This window comes from Lutra lutra, chromosome 11 (genome assembly GCF_902655055.1).
Source record: "Lutra lutra chromosome 11, mLutLut1.2, whole genome shotgun sequence".
In the NCBI taxonomy this organism is placed as follows: domain Eukaryota; kingdom Metazoa; phylum Chordata; class Mammalia; order Carnivora; family Mustelidae; genus Lutra; species Lutra lutra.
Genome location: NC_062288.1, coordinates 84732342 through 84747871, shown reverse-complemented (window position 1 = coordinate 84747871; position 15530 = coordinate 84732342). Strand labels below are relative to the sequence as shown.

General features: G+C 41.8%; 1 protein-coding gene across 2 annotated transcripts in view; it reads right to left on the bottom strand.

Annotated features, from left to right (window-relative positions):
- SND1 (staphylococcal nuclease and tudor domain containing 1) overlaps nt 1-15530 on the bottom strand; it is a 422576-nt gene that overhangs the window by 176663 nt on the left and 230383 nt on the right. The gene's annotated exons all lie outside the window — the stretch shown is intronic.

The window sequence follows — 15530 nt, the reverse complement described above, 5'->3', positions numbered from 1 at the left end:
AACTGATCGGTAATTCACCAGGTCACTACACCGCAAGGTAAGACCTTCCTATGCCCCGCCACACTGCAGACCAAAGCAAGGAACATATTTGAGTTTAGAGAATGAAAAACAGAGATTCAGGGGTGTACCCACTCTCCTGTCTAGCCTTTGGAGAGTTTCTGAATTCCAGACAAAGTGTAGAGAAAATTGCCCAGACCAGGATCAGTATGTCGGACCCTCACACTACACAGCAGTAACCACACTTCTACCATAGCCCGCTCATGCTCTTACTATTAATGACCAGAAGTAGAGGCCACTACTCTGCAGGGCTTACTTTCAGGTCCTAACTTTCTAAATCAAACTCACATATACCAAATGGAGTGGGAGTTGCCCAGTGCAAAGTGGTACAGTCCTCCTTCTTATATACTTGGGATGTTACCCCTCACCCCTGCCTCCAGCTCTGGGGATCTCTCACTCAACTAATCTGAAACACCTTCTATTCAACAATAATTTACTGTCTACTTTCTATTCCATGACAAGGGTAAAAAATCAAAGTACAGATGTTTAATAAGAAAAACAAAGCCAGTCACTCTGATCTGCGCTGCTAACTGATAAAGCAGTTCAGAGTTTCTTGAATTCCCACGGTTATTCCCGAATTCAAATCAAGGCCTTTAGTCTTAGAAATTGCAAGTGAGTCAGAATTCTCCATTTACAATTTAGTCCACTGATTTATTATTCAGGGAATGTGTTAAAAATCAGAGACTAGGGCTGGTTCTCAAGGTATGCTGCTATTACCTTGGCATTTACAAACTAATGGCAGAGGATGGGAGGATGACTTATATGGAAAACCAATGGGTGGAGGTCAGGGACAGACCTGACTCTTCTATCCTGGCCAGGCATACATCCTGTGCCACCAACAGGCTCTCCTCATTTTGCTACCATAAACTCAAAGGAGCAGCCTTGAGAAGAAGAAGCCTCTGTGAGGTGAGCCGCCCTGACTGTAACTCACCTTCCTCCAAGGCGAGGCCTGCTAAGCCTCCTGCAGGTCCTCTGGGGGCACGAAATGCCTACAGCCTTATCCTCTTCTAACAACAAGGACAACCAAAATAAATGGACCTGCCCTATAAACAGATGGGTTCATGTGACAGTACTGCTGAAGTTGTGGCCTTTCCTGGGACCTGGAGAGCATCTCATAAACTACAGGGAAAAAAGAACAGGGCCCGAGCAGTAAGTTAGAAAACAAAGGTTCTTGAGGCAAAAGCAGCGAGGTGATAAACTAAAATTCTGCTTTCTTTTAGTGACCCCAAAGCAGCTCTGTGCCCAGAGCAGAAATCCAAGACTTAGCCAAGATTAAGCATGCTTAAGGGAGAAAAAAATAATACCCTAAAACCAGAAAACATGAATTAAAAACCAAAAAATTCTTTAGAATTAAGCCTTAATAAAAATTTTTTGAGAAAAAGAAAAACTTCTTCATGCTCTACCTTGTTCCTAAAAAGGATACTATCAGTCATTTATTTGCATACAGGCATTAATTTTGGAAAAACCTTCAAACACTTTATTTTTTCATACTTAGGACGGCTAAATTAGATCAATTTCAGACACATTCAAGAAGCAGCAAGAAAGCAGTATTTTATTATCACAATATCTAAGCAGATAAACAGTTCTCACTGTTCTTAAGAAAACAGAAAAAATTGAAAGAATAATTTACAAACACTATGTAAAATAATGTCCACCTAGGAAGCGCTCTAAAGGCTAAGTGGTACACTGGACCCCAGCGGCCAGGTATGAGGGCTCTCCGAGAAATTGGCTACACGGTCTAATTCAGCGTGGGTCTCCTTCCCTGTGCTGAGGTTGCTTTGGCTGTTGTTCCCAAACTGCTGCAGAAATGACCTGGGAGGCATCTCCGGAAAACCTCCCTCGGCCTGAAACAAGGCGATGCCACAGCAACAGCTTCTTCTCAAGAGAGTATCTGGGGGAAGTACCCAGTATAGAAATCCATGCATTTAGCTCGAAGAGGAAAGGAGAGAGCACCAAGAGTGGCAGGCTTGCTATGGTTCTTTGCCAAAGGAAATAGAATATACATCTTGTTCCAGGACTCTAAGGATATGTAACATGACTGCCTACTAACTGTTGTATAAATGGTAAATAAAGTGGAGATCCAAAGTCTGCTGCTTTGTCACTACTTCTCAGTGGGGGCCCCTGCATCTTATGTAACCATGTTTCCCTGGGTTTGGGAAGCTGGGAGGCCAGTCAGGTAGCAGTGTGCTTCCACTGACACCCGCACCACAGAGCAAATACCTGACTCCCCTCCCCACACTCCCTCTCCTCCCTGTAGGCTGCAACTACAGCTCAACATCTTTTTTCATTAGGCAAGGAATGAAACTCCTGACTTCTAAACTTCTCCTGCTGTGTCTGCTTAATAGCTGCTTTCTCACAAAAGCAGGCTGGTGCTCAGGCCAGCCAGGAGAAAGGAAGCAGTGGGGCAGAACACAGCCTGCTTCTCTCAGAAGCTTTCGTCTCCAGGAAGCAGCTGTGTAAAGACGGCAAAGCCAAGAGGTGTCAATAATGGACAGAAATCACCACCAGACAGGAAAAGTGAGTATATGTCCACCTACATACACAAAGGGGTAACAGGGCAGGAGAAGGATAAAAACTCAGCTTTCTACATTGCTTCTAGAAGCATCTAGAAGCCACTGTGTGGGAAAGGAATACCATTCCAATCACTGGAAAACACTTTTCTTTCTTTAAAGTTTGAAATTGTCATGTATGGAATGCTACTGTCTTCCCAGTAGAAGTTAAAACATGAACTTTGCAAAGACAGGTAAGAACATTGTTTACGCGAGATTACCTCCACTGCCTCAACACCATAGGACTAGAATCTTAGCACTCTCAATGCCAAGGAATAGAGTTTGCTCTAAGGATTTAAGGTCCCTTGCTCAGGCAGTAAAACCTAAGGACCAAGCTTCTCCAAGGCACCATTAACGTACAACAGTTCATCTTGTGCCAACAAACATGCCGTAGTCTTTTTTTAGATTTATCTTTGAATTTTTATTATTATCTTTTAGGCCACAGTCTTAAATCCAATTCAATGATGGTAAATTGTTATTCTCAATATATACTTTTGAGCGATTACAAAGAAAGCCTAAGGCTTTACAGTTAGATACAACCTGACCCAATCATAGAACAGTGATCAGGAATTCTTACCCTGGGGACATATGTGAGCTTCACACTTGGGATCTTGGGAGTTATCTATAAACTACCCTAAAATGATAGAATCACACATGGGAATTTTTTGGGGGAATAGGAGCTTCCAACAGGGTTTCATAAGAACTACTTTCATACACTAAAGAGATCTAAAGAAAACCAAGTGATGGAAAGCAGAAGTGGCATACAACAGATAGGGGGTGAGAGGCAAGGGAGGATGTGGAGTTGAGGTCGGGAGATCCTGAATCCACAATTTCCACTTAACAACACTTTCTTGTATCTAGGAACCAAAATGTCCCTTAATTGCTTCTGTTTCATCACCTACCTTCAATATTTTCTTCCTTCCTAACTGTACTCATGTAGCCTTCTGGTAACTCTATTGGGCCAGGCCCTCCCCAGTTTATTCCAAGATAACATCAGGAAATTTTTAATTAAACTCACCCAATCCCTTTTGATACTGCACATCACATTGATTTGACACTGCACACGCTGTTGCATGACTTCTCCATAAAAATCTGTTATTTTGTTGACCTACTTTTATACCCAAAACAAAGACTATCAGCCTGTGACATCGAGTGAAATATTAAATGCTTGGTTTTCATGGGCCTCTACCATACGGTCCCAGTTTATGTCCTCACATGACTTCCATATTGCTCCTTTCAATCCAACTAGGCCCACTGTCTCCATGTGACCTCTGTGTAAGTTATTCATTACAGGTGCCTAGCCAGGTCCAAACTATAGAATGAAAAGAGTCATAGTGTATCTACTATCTCACCACATGTATCTCACCACAATCATATCAGTGATCACTTCAGGAATACTTAACCTGGGGTCATAGGTAGACTGCAGTTTGTATGCCGGAAGTCTCTATGAACTATACTTTGAAATGATAGCAAAATCATATTCTCATATATATAATTATTATCTTTCACCTATATGTCAGTGTTTGTGTATCATTCAGTTCAGCAGGCAATTATGAAATGTAATACACCACTTTCAAAGTTCACTACATGTTACTCTTTATTTCTTATAGGTAGACTCTTTGAGGGTTAGGATTCTGTCCTTAATATTTATTATGGTGTTTGACACAGAAGCTATGTTCACCTAAGTTCTATAACTCAGGGTCATCTGGTTCGATCATGGTGTGCCAAGTAAAGCTGGGCAAATGACGTGACAGACTAATGCGGAATGCTGAAAATACTTCAGATTGGAGACACAGGTAATGCCCAAGTGTCTGCAGTGCAGGAGAGTAGGGCTTGCCGGCTCTCTTGGATACAGTTTCATGATCTATGCTCCAGTTCTTAGGCACCTTGGTTTTGCTATTTGGGATGATGCAAAGCAGAGGAGCTTAGAGCCTGGCCTCTGAGCAGAAGCAGATATACGTTAAGGACTAAAGGAGATGGGCAACAATAGGAATGGCAGTGAGTGGGAGCAAAGCTTTGACCACCAATGAAATAAACAACAAAAAAGAACAAAGTGGCAGGATTATATGGAACTCCTACTAGACAGCACAGGATAGATGACTGAGGGGAAAGGAAAACAACAGAAAAGGTTAAAAAACAGAACAAAGAGTAAATAACTTGCTAAACTTCTAAAGCACCTCTCACTGTGTTTCAGGTCACATTGATGAATACAGTGTTTCAGCATGAACCAAATATAGATATCAATGAAACACAGCAGCAATAAGCAATCCCTCTGGCCCTTCTACTGGTTCCTTGGCAGCTGGAGGAAGCAATAGGGTCCTGATGCTCAGAAAATCAGATACAGAGCAGGCACAGGTGCACAATGGTAGATGGGGGTGCTAAGATTGTGCAGCTGGATTTTCAATGAAATCAGAATTATTGATAAGGAAGACAGAAAAGATGGAGAGTACAGGGACTGGAAATGAGAAAAGTGAATCCTACGGTCAAGGGAAGGTAGGCGGACTAATGAGTCAGATAGGTATTATGAGGCAATAAAGCAAATAACAAAGAACCCTAAGCCATCATCCCATCTAAAACTAATATAAGAAGAAACCAAGACACATGCTATTGTGCCAGGTGTGACAACACATCTGCAGTGCTTAGGAAAGGGGGGACGTGGGGGGGGCAGGACAGATTGTGAGATCTGTGGCAGACAACTACTAGAAAAGAAGTACCCCTCTGCTAGATTGATGGGAAACACAAGTAAACTTCACTGGCCCAGATTAGGACCAAAGGACTATCATTGCTGTGTAGTCTAAAGCCTTTTTGAGAGAACAAGGCCTCAAGAAAGGTGAGATCGGAAGCAACGATAGCCCCAGTGACCTTGTTTTTATAATTATCCATGTCTTGAACACAAAGACAATACATGGTCATCAGAAAAAAAAAAAAAAAACAAAAGCAAAAACAACAACAACAAAAAACACAGTGGGTGCCTGGGTGGCATGGTTGTTTAAGCATCTGCCTTCGGCTCAGGTTATGATCCCAGAGTCCTGGGATGGAGTCCCAAGTCGGGCTCCCTGCTCTGCAAGGAGTCTGCTTCTCTTTCTGCCCCTCCTCCTACTCGTTCTCTCAATCTCTCTCTCTCTCAAATAAATAAAATTTTTAAAAAAGAAGAAATAGTGGTGAAACAATGATCCATGATTTTATTCTGAAGCCTCACTAACAGAATTTCTAAGCACTTATACACATACAGCCGTCCACCTATACTTTAAGAAAACTGCGGAATAGTTTTGTAGTATCTTTTTTTCTGCTAGAAATGATAATTAAATGAATGCTTCCTTACGTTATTAATTTTTACATCATTCTAATAGCTGAAGATAAATCCATCACATGGATGCAAGCTCCGTAACTTGATCAATCACTTATTGGTAGAAGTTGATGTGAACAGAATACTATTATAAATAATGCCATGAGGAACAACTTTTAAATAAACTGTTGGGTGCTTCCCTAATTACTCCTTAGGATAAATTCAGAAAAGTGGAACTGCTGTGTCACAGGGCAATGCACACTGACTCCGGTTTCCGTCTCCCTTTTCTAAGATGAACCAGCAACGCGTGCCTTGCCTCATGGACTCAGGGGATCAGGCTGTGATTTGGGTGCTTCTTCCCTATGCATCAAGATACCTACATATATCTCCACTCTTACAACTATATTTGTAATGATTTAATTGCTCATCCAAATCCCCATGAAACCATGTGTTTCTTTTTATCCCCAATGCACCTGATGAAATATTTGTCACTGGAATATGAACAAGTAAGAGAAAGTTTTAATGTATCTTTCGACTGAGTGAAAAGCAACAGACTCACTGTTTAGAAAATGGTTTTTCCAATGTGAGCTACATTTACGGGGACCTACTAGAAAAGATTCATTGCCATTCCACTAGAGATTTACCTCTCTGAACTTGATGCAAAAGCAAGAGGAATGGGAAATAATCCTTCTCAACTTCTATGCCCAAAGCTGGAGGGGGAGAGTCAAGGGCAGCTTAGGATAAAATAGAAGTGCATGAGAGAGTTTATAAGAAATTTAGATGCAAAGAATCCTGCAAATGAAAGAAAGCTATGAAGAGGATTTCCTCTTCACAAGCAGCTATAAAATTCTGCATATTGATGTATCAGTGATTAATTATTTGAACTACAGTTGTCCTGAGAGATTTCCAAGGATTAGAAAAAAAGTAGGATAGGGATGTCAGTAATAGAGACTCAGCTCTCCAACCCACTCAACCACCTGACATTACAGATGAGCCAAATCAAGTAAGCACAGCAACCCTCAAGATGATTTCATATTAAATTAGCCAAGAGTTGGTGGAGGCTACTCAGAAGGAATCAAACTTAGGAGCTATGAATGACAAGTATGAGGAAGGGGAGAGAGACAAGAGTCAAAGGGAAGAAGCAGCTATTCAACTGCCTTGGTGGGAAACAAGCACGGCTGTGATCACGGGGAAGGCACTACTAGGTAGCAAAGTCAAAGAAATCCAAAGGTTCTCTGTTCCCTGGCTTGTTCTCTATTTCTTAGAACCATGATCTTAATTCCAATTATAATAAAGATTATTAATCTTCCATAAAAGGATACCTATTTCGATTTGTTTTACAGTGGTCAGGAGTTGGGCAGTGGTTCTCAAATTTTAGTGTGTATCAAAATTACTTGAAGTATGTGTTAAAAGAGATTGACATGATTCGACTCCAGGGCTTCTGATTCAGTAGGTCTCAGGTAGGGGGAAATGGGGGGCAGGGGGGGGGGGCTGTGGGTTTACATTTCTAACAAGTTCCCAAGTAACAATGACATCGCTGATTGGAGGATCATACTTTGAGAACCAACAGTTTAGGGAGTCAACTTGTAAGATGTTTAAAAGAGACTATGGTCAAGATCAAGTGTTCTCAATTTGCTGTTACAATTCATTTTGGATTAAAATTACATTTCCAGTATGATTATCTTCAAATGTTATTTTAAAATACATTTGAAATATATTTTGAAACCAAATATTCAGGCGTTGTGTTAAGAAAGCAGTGCCTCTTAGCCAAGAGAACAGTGAGGAGGATAAACTGCTCTGTGGTATATGCAGACAAACCAGATGATCTAGAAAGCTAACTCTAGAACTTCTCTGAATGAATATAACAGAGCAGACCAACGATTACAGAAAAGATTGGGCGAGGAAGATTTATCATGAGTTCATTATGTGACCAGGACCTGTAGAACCACCCATGGCTCTGTGTACAACATAGTAGAAAAACCTAATGGGTTCCAACTGTACCCCAAACCCTCACACTGGTCATCAAGATACATCTCATAGCCTGAGTTCTACTAGAAGGAATGGGAGTAGGGAGGGAAGAGAAGGATAGGATAAAGAGAGTGAGCAGATCCTCTTAATACCCTGAAGGAGAAAACTATCTGGAACCGGAGACATTATGCAGCTCTCCAGAAGTGGCCATTTGTGTTGCTTTAAATGCAGATTGATTACTGCTATTTGGATGCTGAGTGCATCATCTTTTCTGAAGAAAGGGAAAAGCTAAATTTCCCCACATTCAGCTGTATCGTCAAATCACTTCCCCACACCAGCTCTTTTAATGCATTTTCCTGTTAGCACATCCACTTGCAATAGCTGATCTACCCTACTGCTCAAGAGTGAACCCCCCCCTTGCCCTGCCCCACTGATATGTGCTGAATCCCATTAACAACCTCATGACCATGATACATAACTACAAGCCCAAAATGTAGCGGGGAGTACACTTTCAGGGTTAAAAAAGAAAGGAAGCCATGAGGATACTGAAGAGAAAGAACAGCCTCCTTTTTCTGTGCTGGCCTCCAACCTGTGCTGGCATGACGTAACGCAGCTGAGTAGAGAGGGCAGAAGACCATTCACCCAGTGCCAGCTTTCCAGCACACTGGGGTTAAAAACCCAACAGCACCCCAGGGTTACAGAATTCTACAACTAAACAGTAAAGGAAAGAGGAAAACTTCCAATCAAAGCTGTTTTTCACAATATTCAGTAGGACTTAGTTTTACTCAAAGAGAAATTTCACTTGAGGTCATTAGATCGAAAGTGAGAAATCTTGGTTTATTTAAAGCTGTACCATTAAACTATTGAGAAGATAAGAACAGAGGCCGGATAGAAGAGATGAATTTCAGGGAAATGCTCTCATGGGAAAATTTAACAGAAATGAGATATGGGATAAAAAAAGATGTGAGGCAGGCAGTGTTAATAATGGAAAGGGAAAAAGGAGGAGGGGCTAAGAAAACAGGAAGAAAAGTGAAGAAATAGGGAAAAATCACAATTTCCAGAGGTACTATTAAAGTTATTTAATGTCAGTCCCTCTGAGATTACATGCATTGTAAGGCTTGCGTCTATTATCTTTTTTCTTCATTACTATTATCCCCAATGCCTGGGACCCAGGATACACTCAAGAAAATGAGAATGGAGAAGACAAATGAATGCAAAGCCATCACATGCAAGATAAACCTGCCTTCAACAACTATTCCCAGAAGAGGAATGTGTTTTCTTAGAGAACCAGTTAACTCATGTAATCTATACACTGTGATAGGATATATTAGTTTTAAAATTTCAAAACACATACTCAAGTTCAAATCCCTGTTTCCTCCCTGCATAGGTATACACAGATGAAACTTGCTTTTTATTAAGACATTTAACAAATCAGAACCAACAGTCAAACCAGTAGTGCTGAGCTCTTCCTTTTGAGAATCCTAAAGCCAGAGGTTTTAACTTAGCAATGGAAAGTGCTGGTGAGGAAGTCTTCACATTTGGTTCATAACCAGTATTGCAAATGACAATTAAAGATACAGAGAGGAGGGACCTTATCCAAAAGTTCTGTTTTTTTTTTTGAAGAAACAGCTTTAAACGATTTTTTTTCACCTACTGAAATCTTGTGGAAAAATATCTACAAATCAGGAAAAAAGTGGAGCTGCTCTGGCTACAGGAAGAGTAGGAGAACAAAAGCACTTCTTTCCCAGTGTTACTGAAAGCATTTCAGTGGAAATGCAAAATACACTTACAATTCACTGCTACAAATGCATGGAAATGGTAAGTCCACCTTGGCCCCCAACAACTACATCACCAAGAGAGAATGTTACTTCAGTTTCCCTCTTAATAATGACTACTGATATCTGCCTAGGAAAGAGCAAGTTCTAGCCTCCCCATCAAAGCCTGTGATGGAAATGCCAGGACAGATTTCCTATGGGTTCCAGCAGAGAGATGTCTGCAATAGGGAGGGCACTGTCAACCCATACTAGGTAAAAGCAAGACACATCTGATAGGATTTTAATCAAGGACTGGTGTTTATGGGTTTGGAGATTAGAGGTACTGAGGTCAGCAAGGCAGGAGCACTAGTTGTTTGTTTTTATTTTTAAAGAAAGGGGATTTTGCAAGGTTTGTTTCATTGAGGAACACACATCCCTGTGGAGCTCGGAAAGACAGGGAGCCCTAGGCAGAGCTGAGATGGGGGAAGGCTTCTGCTTGCCTTTCAAAGATGCAGGACACCACCAGTTTTCTGAATCTGCGGTGTGCCCGGTAAGAAAGAGGATCCACACAAAAAGATAAGGGAGAGTCTGCCCTTTTCTCTTCTCATGAGATAACCCTAACCTCATTATGTATGTCCAGAATGAATCGAAATTCATTTAAATCTGCTCAGACACTAGATTGTTCGATGCAATTGCTTTCCCACAGTCAAGCTGGGGCATCAATTTCTTTTCTGACTATATACATCCTTATGTTGAAATGACAAAATCTTAGAATTAAGAGGTGCCTTAAAGGAATCAAGCCCCAACACTGAGCTAACATAACTTCTGTGTTTTCCTGCAACAAGCCACAAATTCTAACAGTTTCTAAGAAATTTTAAAATATTACATTTTTAAATCAAGTTACTGGTAGCTTCAGGAGAATGCACACAGATGATATCCCCCGGGTCTGGACGTCCAAGGAAAACAAGGCACACGGCCAGGCTTTGATCTGGCTCCAAGCATTACCAGCTCTTCTTCAGTGCCCACAGCAAGCCCAACAAAACCCCACTTGGAAGACCTCTTAGAATGCTAAGGAAATTCATATTCTAGCCTACTTAAACTGGAAGTGTTATGCCAAATACACAGGCTAGAGTATGAGAGAAAATATGGAAGTTCCCAATAATGACTCAGTATCTTAGAAATACCTCAGAAGGATAGAAGACAGATTCTCTGACGGAGTCAGAAGCTCCACCTGAAGTTCAGAATACCCATCAAACCAAGTAATTCAGTGAGCCAGGTGAGCGAGAAATATTGCAATAAAACGAAAACTGAAAATGCCGGAAAGTCTATATGGGGATGAAAAATTAGGGTGGTGCAGGAAAGACATGATCTGTCAGACTCCCAAAGAAGTGCATATGAGGCCCCTAAAAGGGGGAACCGAGTTCAGGAGTGACAACACAAAGCGTAGGTCAGCTGCATGTAAGGCCTTTTTTTTTTTTTTTTTAAAGATTTTATTTATTTATTTGACAGAGAGAGATCACAAGCAGGCAGAGAGGCAGGCAGAGAGAGGGGAGGAAGCAGGCTCCCTGCTGAGCAGAGAGCCCGATGCGGGGCTCGATCCCAGGACCCTGAGATCATGACCTGAGCCGAAGGCAGTGGCTTAACCCACTGAGCCACCCAGGCGCCCCGCCTTTTTTTTTTTTTTTTTTTTTTTTTTTTTTTTTTTTTTTTTTTTTAACTAAAAACACGACCTACACACACTGGAACTCTCAGAAGCCTGGGACAAAATCAAAGGCTTTTCAATGGAGCCCATGAGACAAACAAGGTGTGAGAGTACCAGCAAAAATGCCAAAACCTTATCTTGCCGGGACACAAGGTAATGAGGGAGGAGGCAGCTGATGACAGACAACTGAATCGGAAAGGAAGGCACCTACTGGGAATTAGGGGTTTATTTATCCTTCCAACAAAAAAAGATGTGCTTTCCTCTAAATATACCAGCTCCTGGAGGTATAATGAAGGTTTCCCAAAAGGAAAAGGCACGTGAATGAAGGGGCCTTGAAGGGTCAACAACACTGATCAGAGCTGCCGAGGTGCTCGCAGCTTGCTTCTGGATGGCAGGTGGAGACACTCGGAAGTAGCAGGCGAACTTCAAACTGGGGACCTTCCTCCCTATCTCTCTCCTGGCTTCCCAATGAGCGCATTACACATCACTCCTGGAGCTCCGGTCCTATAGTCTGAGGAGTGCAGCGAACACAGCCCCCTGAGAGGGAAGCAGTGGCCACTGAGCCCCGAGAAAGCTCATCAACTCCTGGGCAGGCAGCTGCCCTGACCCAGGAAGTCAGCCGCATTAGCAGGTTGCTCTTTCCCCAAAGCTTACAATGTTGCTCTAAAAGGATTAGTGGCCAAGCAAAGTCACTGGAAGAGCACTGTGCACCAGTGCTGGTATCGCTAGGGATAACCAGAGGGAGAAAGTGCAGGATTCTAGAGGTCAGAGACAGAGCAAGCTGTGGGAATCAATACTCCTATGTGGAAGGGCTGAAAAAAGTGCCGGCCTCGCTATGTTACCCTCACCCACGTATTATTTATCTAATGAGTTCCAGGGTTAAAGACTGATATGAATATAGCAGATGTTATTAATTTGGCCTTTGCTAACGCATTAGATACAGCACCTCAAGAAATTGTACTTGGAAAATTAATTCAAATTGGCTTGGTTCAGTACACAATCACCGAAGATTAAAAAGTAGCTGAAGGATGATAATCAAAAGACAGTTAAGTGACAGTCCATGCAGTGAGAGACTTGGGGTCAACACCAAAGCCATTCTTGGTTAGGGGTTCTATTCAGGGCCCAGGAAAGGAGTAAACAACTCGCTAATGAGATCTGCAGAGGACACTAAGCTGGGAGGTGGAGGAACCGCACCGACAGGGGCATAAAATTACAAGGCAAAGTTCAACTGGAAAAAACAGCTGATCTAGCTAGGGGAAAACAACCCTAAACTCAAATAATATTCAACAGACAGGCAGGATAAGGGGCAGCAGAAGCATGTAAAAAGACCTCTGACATGCTATAATGTGACAGAACCAAGTAAGAATGCTAAGGGAACATGAGGAGTATGTCATGGGGAATGGAGTGCTTCGAAGTGAAAGCAAACTAAAAGCAGATTGCCAGCAAATAGGTGGGCTTCAAGTGAGATCAATTCCACCACTTATAATGGGGGAAGAGTAGCTTCTGAACTGAAAACATGTTTTAATGGCTACAGAACCACCATTCCCATCTGGCAGGTGTTCCAGTCTTTCTCGGATCTTCATTAACCTTGTTGGGGGATTTTATCTAAAGAGGGTACTGGGCTGCCATTCTGGGGCTAACAACACTGTCTAAAGGAAGACTTGCAGGTCATGCTGGCCATTTCTCCTACTTCTTTATGAGGTCTGTACTGCCCTATGGCAATGCCTCACAGGCTTGGGGAAGTGGTTAATTCCTCTCTGTTTACTCAACCCACAACAGTGCAATGACCCTGAAGCCAGTTTTTCCACCACCGGTCTGAAGGCAATGGCTCAACACAATTACCTCTAGGCTGCTCACAGCTTTAATAGACAAGCATGTTGTTACATTGATTCTGCTTAAAATGAGTGCTAAAAAAGGTTGTTTTCTTCCTAAAACCTCAAAGTTAAAAATTTCACTATCCTCAAAACCCAAAAAACAAATAATCTAACTAAAAAATAGGCAGAAATGACGAACATCTTTTTCCAAAGAAGACATATACGTGGCCAAGAGACATATGAAAAGATGTTCAACATCATTGATCATCAGGGAAATGTAAATCAAAACTACAATGAGATATCACTTTGCACCTGTTAGAATGGCTAAAATCAACATAAGAAACAACAGGTGTTGGTGAGAATGTGGAGAAAGAGGAACCCTCTTGCATTGTTGGTGGGAATACAAACTGGTACGATCACTCAGGAAAACAGAATGGAGGGACACCTGCTGGGTGGCTCAGTTGGTTAAGCATCTGCCGTTGGCTAAGGTCATGATCCCAGGGTCCTGGGATCAAGTCCCACATTAGGCTTCTTGCTCAGCAGGGAGCCATCTCCCTCTGCCTGTGGCTCCCCCTGCTTGCGCTCACTCTTTCTCTCTCTGATAAATAAATAAATACGTAAATAAAATCTTAAAAAAAAGAAAACAGTTTGGAGGTCTCCCAAAAAGTTAAAAATAGAACTAACCGATGATCTAGTAATGGCACTACTAGGTATTTACCCAAAGAAAAAAAACACTAATTCGAAGGGATACATGCACCCCAATGTTTACAACAGCATTATCTACAACAGCCAAATTATGGAAACAGCCCAAGTGTCCACTTGATGAATGGATAAAGAAGTGGTGTGTATGTGTGTGTATGCACACACACACACAAACACACACAGGAATAGTCATAAAAAAAGAACAAAATCCTGCAATTTGCAACAACATGGATAGAGCTAGGGAGTATAATGCTAAGTGAAATCAGTCAGTCAGAGAAAGACACATACCATATGATTTCACTCATATGTGGAATTTAAGAAACAAATAAGCAAAGGGGGGGGGGTGAGAGATGTAAACCAAGAAACAGACCCTTAACTCTAGAGAACAAACTGATGGTATCAGAGGGGAGGCAGACAGGGGAAACAGGTGATGGGGATAAAGGAGTGTGCTTGTTGTGATGAGCACTGAGTGATGTTTGGAAGTGCTGAGTCACTATATTGTACACCTGAAACTAATATTACATTACTAAGTTACCTGTAATCTAAATAAAAAATATATTTAGAACATAATCTATAAAAAAAAACCAAACCTTTCACTATCTATGTATACCCATTAAACACAGCACATGTAGCTATTTCCAACAGCGTAAGAAAGCTTGCTGAGGTGGCTGGCTGGCTTAGTCGGTACAGCACACGACTCTTGGTCTCAGAGTCATGAGTTCAAGCCTTCCACATGGAGTGTATAGCTTACTTTAAAAAAAAATTAAAAGATTAAAAAAAAGAAGAAGAAAGTTTGTTTTGCCTTACTTTCCAGAGCAGCTATGCAAATTATTTTCATGTCTATCAGTCACAAATATGTGACTAGTGGCAGAGTGACACTGGGCCGAAAACAGGAGTCTAGATCCCATTGTACTGCTTAGTGCTCCTGTTATGCTGGGAACTTATAACCTGTTTTTCAAGTTACCACTAGGTCACACTGAATCCACCCACAGGCTAAGCACAGACTCGCCCTCTGAACGCCACCGAAGTGCGGTCTAATCATTATCCATTTCCTGGAGGAGCCAGATCATCAGGTGGTACTTAGCGATGTGAAGTTGCATTTCCCAATATGGGTTCTTCCAGCCAGGCTGCCTTAGTGATAATACAGACAGGGAGAGAAGGAAGAACTGAGGGAGGATTGAGAGAAACATCAATTATGGATTACGTATTGTATTATTTTGTGCTGGCCATTAAGGAGCCTTAAACTCTCTGCGTACATGAATTAGGTTTTAGACAGGGCCTATTGGGAAAAACCCACAAGAAAGAATCCAAAAACCTACAACAGTCTGACAGACTGATTTCTTAGCTGACATTCTATGTGACAGTCTACAGATGCTCTATCCATCAGGATGTGACATGGTGTTAGAGGTAAGTGTCACATATCAGGTCACTGTTCTGGGCCAAAGAGCAAAAGAAGTGATCTCAATGACAAAGTCTGAAGCACAGATAACATGTGCCCAAACTCGTTCCTCCTCAAACCACAGAGCATAACCTGGCAACTAGCAAACTTCTAGAACTAAACAAATGGCTGAGGGCGGCGTGCACCTCTTTCAAACAGTGGCTATATCTTGGTTGAGACCAAGCAGTCTGCTGAAGTACCCTGGTCAGTTCACCAACATCTCATGTTTTGCTCTTTCCTGGTAAGTCTGGGAATCACTA